At 38.2% G+C, this 9,894-nt stretch overlaps 1 long non-coding RNA gene across 1 annotated transcript; it reads left to right on the top strand.

Moving 5' to 3' along the window:
- Nucleotides 1–36: 36 nt before the first annotated feature.
- On the top strand, nucleotides 37–1,157 carry LOC145419714 (uncharacterized). The gene is made up of 3 exons (XR_013901045.1): nucleotides 37–137; nucleotides 219–274; nucleotides 387–1,157. It is a non-coding gene; the product is annotated as an uncharacterized LOC145419714 (long non-coding RNA).
- The last annotated feature ends 8,737 nt before the right edge of the window (nucleotides 1,158–9,894 follow it).

Genomic DNA, 9,894 nt, shown 5'->3' with positions numbered 1-9,894 from the left:
GATGGGCAGCTGTGTGTTGTTACCTCCTCATTCTGGAATTGGCCAAGGAGGGTTTGCCATTTCATATTTAACCAGCACTCAGATGAGTGCTCATTTATGCAGCTGACAAGCAAAATGGGTTCTTGGGTTCTTGTAAGGTAGCGTGTGGGTAAATAATTATATGCACTTATTCACAAATGTTCATGTTTTAGTGCTTATGACCCTTTTCCCCCCTACAGTCAGTTACCATTCATTGCACTCTTGAGCTGGAACGTGCATGGCTTTCCTGCTAAAGGTAGGAATACACCTTAATGAGATTATAAATCTTATAGATGCTTATTTTAAAAAATATATATATATATCACATGGTTCCTTGGTTTAAACTTACTGGAGATATTTTTCTCTAGATTGGGGCCTGCCTAATCCCAATGATGGTGGGTTCTATAACATAGAGGCACAGCCTCTCCTCCATTATGATTCCCTCCCAGGTGCCCCACCTGTTCCTGCTGATCCAAATGACCCTGCTGTGTCATTCATGCATGACCCAGTAAGGTTGGGAACCTCTAGAGTTCAAACCTTGCCACCCAACTTCAGGGCAACTCCAGGTGGGCTTGGTGAACCTTCTGGTTTTGGTCCTGTGGAAGACTCTACACCTACCTTGTTGTCTGGAACATCTCACCTGAGGCCTGATTTTGGCTTTTCTCCAGCTCAGCTTGAAACGGGTCAACTTGGTCATGATGAAGGGAATCTTGATTATAGTAACTCAGAAAGGGGAACCCATGGGCTGGGCTCTACAACTTCCTTCCAGTCTGGTGCGTTGAGTAAGTATGTAGCCACCTATGAGCATGGAAATTCAGAGAGGGAAACGGAAGATTATTTTCCACCAGTGTTACATGCCTATCCTTTTGCTTTACCTGGAACTGTTTCGCAATACTACCTCAGACCTGCACTACCTGTTGACTGGTTAGCACCTTTATGGTACGGTGTCCACTAAGATACATCTGCATTGCTCAAACCCAGGTTCCCAGTGGTCACAAGACTGTAAAAGTACTTTTGGTTCTTCAAATAATTGAAGCGTTCTAGGATCTCTGTAATTCAATTCCCAGTTTCTGTAAATTTTGGCATAGTCATGTTTGCCTGGCATGAAACAGAAGAAATAAAATACTGCATGAACACTTGACTGTGACGGTTTGAGATCAAAACACTGTATAGATATACTATTTATGCGTCTTTCTAAGAATATGTACTAATATGTATTACTTACCTTTTTTTTTTTTTTTCCTTTCTGGGATTCTTGCTATTTTTGAGGTTCTGAATAATGAGTCATAAAACCCAAAATGCATATCTTAGTTTGCACTGACCAGTCAATACACAAACTCATGATGGAAAGCTCCCCTAGTAAATGAAGTAGCTAGCTCAGCTATTAGATATGCTCTTCAGTGCATGTCATCTACATAGCTACAGGTATTAAACTCAAACAGCTGGAAGCAACACAACTTCAGCTCCTCTATTTATCAGATCAGGATTAGGCTATTCGATGAAGCCTAACTTGTATCTGCAGTACTTGAGCAGATAAATTGCCTTTAGGGGGCCACAAAGCTTCACCTTGTTTGGACAGATTTGGGTAGCAGGAGGAGTAGAGTAGTGTCACGTGCCAGAAACATGAAAGTTGGCAAGCGTTGTCTCAGTCTTTGTTGAAACTAGTACAGCTTACGGTTCTCATCTCTCAGCTGCCCTTTTATAGATTACCTATAGCACTAGCCTAGCTGATAAACTAGCTGCATGGACTCAGAGGATAGTATGAAGTGACAGATTTTATTGGCCTGAAAAAGAATAAGTAGCCACTGTTGTCTTGAGCCTTTTTCTGAAGAGGCAAAACTTTCCTTTTTAATTGAAAAAAACATTTTCTGATCTGATATTTTAATACTAACAGAAGCAGCTTTCAAGTAACATCTCTGAAAACATAAAAAAAATAATGGTGGATATGAGTAAAGTTTTTGAAAGGTACAAGTTAATTGTGAATGACTTTAACTACTTCCAAGGTGAACTTATATAGTTATGTTACAGTAAATGTCAGAAAAGTAAAAGTAGCTCCACTTTTCAGTTTTGAAAAATGGCTTTTTTGGAGTTGAAGTTTGGTTCTTGTTTAATTCACTGAAGAAATAGGGGTAACTTAAATTATTGGTTAGTTGCTTTCAATTTCAGAACTCATTTTAGAAATTAAGGTTAGATATTTGTTTAGGACACTCTTTATCACAACTACTTTTATGATCCGTGATCAGCATAAGAACAGAGAAACTGGGTATAAAAGCAGCTCAGTCTGCTAAAACCTGCTTTGTAGGATATGCTTGAATCATACTTTTAACCACCATTCTGCCATATGAAGAGGTTTTGACAGTGGCACTGAAACGATGAGACTGCTCTTTGGCACAACTGAAAAAATTGTGCATTACTTTTTTTTCCTTTTCAGTTGGACAAGCTCAGTGTTGCTGCTGCCAGAACATCTGTGACTATGCTGGGTTAAGTTAAATCCCCACAAGAGGGTGATAATGCTCCTTGCAGAATTATAATTGCATCCAAAAGCAATTTTTAAAAAAAGAGAAATGTTTGTGTGGTGATATTAAACATCTATCAGTGAAACGGCTCACTGAGGAGAAGAAAAAACTGGATCCACGCCCCACCTAGAAGGGTGGACAAGATAAATGAGAAATGTAGGTGTCCTGTCCATGAAGGGACTGGCTCAAAGCCCAAAAGTCTGTTCCTTTGATCCAAGCTAGCCATTATAGACCTGCAAATGTGAGAGGACCTGGGAAAAGGGCCAAGGATTAAGTCCAAAGGACAGGGACAGGAGGCTGCCTCTGACCACATCCCACTCAAACTTGGAGTTAGGGAGAAAATTCAATTTTATTTGTGTATGTACCTCCTAAACCCTAAGGCATTTATTATGGGTGGAAAGAAAGCTATTTAAACCTACCTGGCTATTGACCTTCTTTGGTCAATGGCCAGGTCCTGAAGCAAGAAGGTCCTGAGTTCAGTTCCACTACCAGGCCTGGTGTGTAGTACAGTGTTCCTGGTGTTCTGTGTGTAGTTGCATGTTCTCCCTGTGTTTGTGTGGGTTCTCTGCGGGTATTCTGGTTTCCTTCCACATTCCAAAGAAATTCAGTAAATGGGGATAGGTTAATTGGTAACTCTAAATTGCCTAAATGTGAGTGTGAATGGTTGTCGGTGACCTGTCCAGGGTGTACGCTGCCTCTTGCCCTAAGACAGCTGGGATAGGCTCCAACCCTCCCGTGAACCTAATAAGGATAAGCGGATGAGAATGGAATGGATGGACAGCCACATTATAGGTTTGTGAACATGAATGGCCTTTTTCAAGGTTATGCCAAGTATCTCAATCTGATTTAAGTCTGAACTCTGATGAGGTCACTCCAAAACTTTAATCTTTTTATTGATTTTTTTTTTTTCATTCAGAGGTGTTTCATACCTTGAATAACCTAAGTGAGCTTGACCTTCAGGACATGAACTATAATTGTTTTTTTTAATAAAATGTTGTCGGTTTTATGCCAGATGTAGCAGGATTCAAACCTTCCAAAAATTTAAACTTTTGCCTCGTCAGTCCACAGAATATTTTTCCCAAGTCTGGGGGATCATGTTTTTTTTTTGTTTGTTTGTTTGTTGAAATTTCAGTAATGTCTTTGTGTTCAGATTGGTCAGCAGTGGTTTTCTCCTTGTAATTCTCCCATGCATGTCATTTCTCCCCAGTGTCTTTCTTTTTTTCGAATCATGAACACTGACCTTAAGTGAAACTAAGGCCTGCAGTTCTGAACCAAAGAATGATGTTCTGGGTGATAAAAGTTCTAGTTTACATAATTAATTATAAAGCATATAGGCGGTACCCCATCATATATTTTACAGTTGTGTCCCAAGGGGCAACCTTTGGGGCTCAATATGAATCCAAAGCAGAAAGACCAAAACCTGCAGTACCTCTAAGGGCCACTTGAAACCTACTCTAGAGCTACGTCAGTCCATTTAGACTTCCACATTAAAGGGGACAAATGTGAAATATTATTCCACAGATGTGTTTACAGAGGGCATGCACAACAGAGTAAATTTAATAGAGAAGCTTCTATTTGAAGAAGGTAATGACTTGGCTTCTAGCTGGAGATGACGTGAGCTACAGAGGTCTTTCTCTACCAGAAGAGTTAATATAACTTCTCTCCTTCAACTTTTACAATCTCATTAGAAATAATGACTAAGTGTGTGTGTGTGTGTGTGTGTGTGTGTGTGTGTGTTTTCTAGATGAAAAAGCTGTTTCCTTAGAGATGGTGCCCTCCAGGAGGCGATGACACGGCAGCATGTCAATGAAAAACTGAGTGGCAGCATGTTGCTCTGGTTAATTTGATTGGGCCCTGGATACAGGCCAATATGGTGGTTCCATATGGTGTACAGACTTCAAAACCAATTTGATATCTAATCAAATCAAGACTAAAATGGAAGATAATGATTTTCAAATGCAATTCACATAGAGAGACAATGATGTTGACTTTTCCTGAAGACAAGTTACACAATATCACATAAACTTTTGAAATATCAACATCATATCTATTGTTTGTTTACTACATGTGTTTACTTTTGGTAAATGAGTTCATTGATAACTACTTGTGTGCGAAAATACAGTATTAGCAATAATTTGACAAAATGTACAGAAACTAACTGTACTGACATTTTGTACTTGGTAAACATTTAAAAAACATAAATGATAAAATACAAATTTTCAGGCAGTGTAGATAGAAGAAATTTGCAGTCTTTGTTGTTGATTAATTCAATAGGTGCGGTTTGTTCTTTGAGTTGGTGGATTCATTAAACTATTTATGGCTAAGTCAAGCATTTATTATCCAGTGGAGAAATTGTTATTTAAACAATGTCTTTCATGATCCATGATTCCATAATCCACATATATATGAAAGCTTACACAGGACTCCCTGACACTGCACCATTAAGACTGTACTGATTAAGGTTATTTTTAATGCAAGGTCCAAAAGTAAATATCTGTATGAGATTACAACTAATATTAGTGGTTCATATTTACAGAATGGTGCTTGATTATATGCAAACACAGAGATTGATACTGGTGAGTTTAGTTGAATGGGTTGTTTTAGCTGTGCAGATATTTCAAATACAGCCTTGCAAGCTGAGAAGTACTTCAGCAAGACCGGAGAGTAATAACAAAACAAATATAATAGCAAAATTGTTTTAGAAAAGTGATTCGGCAATGTCATCACTTCAAAAGTGTAAAATGAAATTGCTGACTGGAAAGAAATATATTAGTTACTCGTCTTTTGTTTTTGTGTTGTTGTTGTTTTTATCTTATTCTTTTTAGCACTTCCTCCTCACAGTGCTAAAAATATAGACTTTATTTCATGATATCAGTGCAGAGCTAGGCAGTGAATGTGAAAATTCAAAAGGTTTCTCTCTTTGACAAGCATGAATATAGTCAGCAAATGTCAGGGTGACCAACCTGCTACATTCTTTATTCAGTGTCTTCTGTGCAAGTTGAATTTTGGTGCAAAAGTGCTATAGAAGAAAGGTCAGCTGGGATGAATTAATGTGTTTGTGCATGATAGTCTTAACAAAAACTTTTGACTTTTTAATGTAACCTAGTGGGTCCTCTCAGGAAATGTGCCCCTACTGAAAATATCCAGAAATATTTATACTTGCATACAGTACCGTGGACAGGTCTAGAGCCACCCATCATTTATTGATATTTTGATAGGAAAACGGGAAATACGTGCAATAATATATTAGTTAGGACATGCCCAAAAACACTGTGCATCAGGCAAAAAATCAAAAGAAAGAAGGAAAAAGCCTTAGTGCAATTCTTAAAACCTAAACTTGTCATTGGCAATCAACTTATTGGGGCACAAATACAATTTTATGTCCATATACACTGTGTTTACTTTTTAGCATTTATCAATGAAAGAAATCAGAATAAATTATGTGTTGACAAAGCACCCAATTTCCAAAAAAAACCCCTCCAGAAAACATGGAAGACTATTAGCAAAACCACACAAGACCAAAGTAGTAGTAAAATAAGAAGAGATCAAGACTTTTGCACTGTACTATACTATACTTACAGTAAAGTTTCCACCAAAGATGTAATAATAATAGTAATATTAATAGGGCAGCACTGTGGAGGGTGGTTAGCACTGCTGCTTCACAGGAATAAGATCTGCATGTGTTCCTGTCCGTGTCTGAGTGGGTTCCTTCCAGGTATTTGGCCTCCAACAGTCCAAAGACATGCAGTTATTTGGGTTAGGTTAACTTGTGATTCTAAATTGCCCATAGGAGTAAATGTACCTGTGAATGGTTGTCTGTTTCTCTATGTTAGCCCTGCAACAGGCAGGCAGCCTGTCCAGGGTGTACCCTGCCTCTTGCCCTATGGTAGCTGGACTAGCCTCCAGCCGCCCACTCACGATCCTGAATTGGATAAGTAGAAGAGTACGACTCCAATATTCTTCTCCAATACCACTGGACTGGAGTACTGCTAATACTGCAATGTTTATTGCCATTAGATGAAAGTGTGAGTTTCACCTGTGATGGAATATGATGGCAAACATGTATACATGCTGGTGCTTTATTTAGGTGTTTCTATGCTGTGCTACTTTCTACTTCCAGTGACTCTTTGGCCTTGTGGTGCAAGAGTACTGTCTTTCTCTCTCTCCTTGTGTTCCAGGTCTGCCACACCTGAGTGGTTCAGATGACCAACATTCTGCTCATTAGTGAAAGTGTATAGCCCCAGCACCAAATGCTCCTTGCTGTCTGGCCTCTAGGCTTTGTGATGGTGGTTACAGGGGTTAGTGTTGTTCAGCACAACCTGAAATGTGGCAAACCTGTGGGACCTGTCCTGTTCTGCTGTGTTTGAGCCAACCTGCATGTAAGATAGTGGAAGCTGTGGAGGACGGGGGTGTGGCCCCCCCACACCCTCTAGCAGATCATTACATGTAGGAACCTTTTAAAAAAAACAAGCGCGTCCATGCTCACAGGTGTACACACGGGTGATCACACCCACAAATTACACCCTTTTTGGCTCCTACCTCAAAGCACACTGTTCTGTTGATCTTATGTGCTGCACAATAATGTTTAATATTTAGTATTTACTGTCATATTCCCATATATCATTGTGATGTTGTTTATTCTATTACTCTTGTTCTCTTCTGCTTGTTTTCTTTTTTCTTTCTCAGCAGGTGATCCAGGTGATTGATATATGCATTTTTTATTTCTTTTTTTTTCTTCTGCTCATTCTGTCGGTTTTTGTTTTTTGCCCTTCTCCCCCGTCCCTCTTCTCAGCTGTTTCTCTTTCCCTCTTTCTTTCTCCCCTTCTTTCCCCCAGTCAAGTCTGTCCCGTATTCAGTAAGTGAAAATTAAATAAACAATAAAAGGTGAATAAAATGGACCATTACGGCAAGGCTGGGATGGTCAATTTGGTAAAGTAAATCCGTTGGGCATCTTTCTTTGCCTTTAGACAACAATTCTGATGGCAAAAGAGCCAAACGGGACAGGCAAAAAAAAAAAAAAAAAGATAGTGGAAGCTTGGCAGGCATTCTCTGCCTGTTTATTTCTCCTGTTTTGCTGCCAGCTAGGGAGTCTAAGTATTGTCTTTTTAAAGTTGTAGCTAGCAGACTTTTTGTGCGTGTTATATTTTGCCTTTGGAAAGTCAGATATATCTGTGCTTCCTTCTGTTCATTTTGTTTTTCCATACTTGCTTAAATTTTGTAAACTTGCTGATCGTGAACAAATTAGTTATGGCTGAGGCACAGCTTGTTCAGTAGGTTCAGTTTGAGGTTTGTGGTTTGTCTTACACCTTCTGCCACCTTAAACTTTCGAAGGTCATAAAAGCATCCAAACACTTTGTACTTTGCTGTAGCTTTTATTCAAAAAGCTTTAACTATTTTGAAATGCAGATCCACTATTATGTATTATGTATGCTGTATTAAAAGAATAAAGCGACTCAGAAGTATATAATTAAACTCCAGCTGAACAACACTGAAGTGATATACACAGTAATGACTTAGCAATTATGGCCCAATAATAAAATGGATATGATTCTGAAAAGGGCCATTCTCCATAATGAGTACTCTTACTCTAAATGCTCTCTTTTGTTGCTAAAACCCTTGCACTTTGTAGTGATGGGATTTCCGGCTCTTTTTAGAGATCCGGCTCTTTCGGTTCGGCTCACTAAAAAGAGCCGGCTCTTTCGGCTCCGAACCGGCTCTTCGGGTTGTTTTGTTGCTTTAATTAATTTATTATTAACAATATTATAAAATTATGCACAAAAGGAATTACTAACGTAAAAAAAAGGTGGTTTTATTTATATATGTTTATATATAAATATATGCGGTGGTCCCTAGAGACAAAACACGTACAAACTCCAAGACACATTTCTAGCATGAACTGAACTTCCAAAGCAGAGTTACTAGATCACTTAAATTACACAATTGAAAGCATATGTGTATTCTTTGTGTATTTATACACAGGCACTCATATATATTCAAATAATTTAAAAAAAAAAAAGTTCATTTACCTGTTATTACCACACACCAAATCCGGTTGTTGGTACTTGCTGGCTTGTGCAGCCACTCGGTAACAAAAGTTCAACACTGCCCCTAGCATCCTGGAGCACTTCTGTTGTCTTTTGTATGTGTTTTGAGTTTTTATGTGCTTCTGAGTTTTTACGTGCTTTGGAGTTTGTACATTTTTTTTACGTGTTTTGGAGTTTGTACGTGTTTTTACGTGTTTTGGAGTTTGTACATGCTTCAGAGTTCGTACGTGATTTGAAGTTTGTATGTGCTTTGTCTCTAGGGGCCACTGTAAATATACTTTTATTTATTCACTCCACATAAAATGTAATAAATAAATCATATAATACAAAACTCAACTATTCACATTTCAACTTTTAACTATTTAAATTTTCAGCTTTTTCCTTTTACAAATTTAAAGTGAAACAACACAAAACTATGGGCAGAAATCTGTGCCATCAGAAACTGAATTTGAATAAGTTCAATTTGAATTTGAATTGCTCAGATTGAATCTGAATTGTAACTTGAATAAATGCTTTTGAAAACTGAATTTGAATTAGTCTAATTTGAAATTGAATTTATGGTTTGAAAATGATCATCACTAAATTGAAATTGAATTTTATATTTTGAAAATGAATTGATTTGCTTTGAAACTGCATTTTATCCTTTAAAAATTCAGCTCTCGAATAATTTCAGTTTCACTTCTCACCATTCAGTTTCAGTTCTACAATTCAATTTCAGTTCCAAAATTCAGTTTTTTGGAACTTACATCCGGTTCCGGTTCAAGCACAGATTAATAGAACTACGTTTTACTAGCGGACCGAAAGTGTTACTGACGGGAATCTACAGCGTCTTGAGCTGAATTAAGACTTCAGAAGTCATTCGTCATGTCGAATGACCAGCGGATAAACTCTCAGGTTGGTAATACATGTATTACATGTATAAGAACAAGCGTCATGTTAACAAAAGATAGCCGTACAGTAACTGTTATGCTTATTGTAGCTGTTAGCTAAAAACGGTAATTTAGCGTAGTTTGCCCTGAATTCAGCTTTGACAAACAAATATGATCGACTGTTTCTAGTAGAATTCCAAAGTTGTCATCTTGTACCCTCTCAGAATGCTTGCAGAGACCCCTACAGTAGGGAAACATGCAAAACGGTGGCCAAACCAGAGGTGGGACCAAGTCATTGTTTTGCAAGTCTCAAGTAAGTCTCAAGTCTTTATCCTCAAGTCTCAAGTCAAGTCTCAAGTAATGTCAGGCAAGTCAGAGTCGAGTCTCAAGTCACTGGTGTAAAAGTCCGAGTCAAGTCACAAGTCTGAAACTTTGAATTTCAAGTCC

Source organism: Astatotilapia calliptera, chromosome 13 (genome assembly GCF_964374335.1).
Source record: "Astatotilapia calliptera chromosome 13, fAstCal68.1, whole genome shotgun sequence".
Lineage (NCBI taxonomy): Eukaryota > Metazoa > Chordata > Actinopteri > Cichliformes > Cichlidae > Astatotilapia > Astatotilapia calliptera.
The sequence above is the reverse complement of the archived record's forward strand: the minus strand, read 5'-3'. Positions and strand labels throughout refer to the sequence as shown.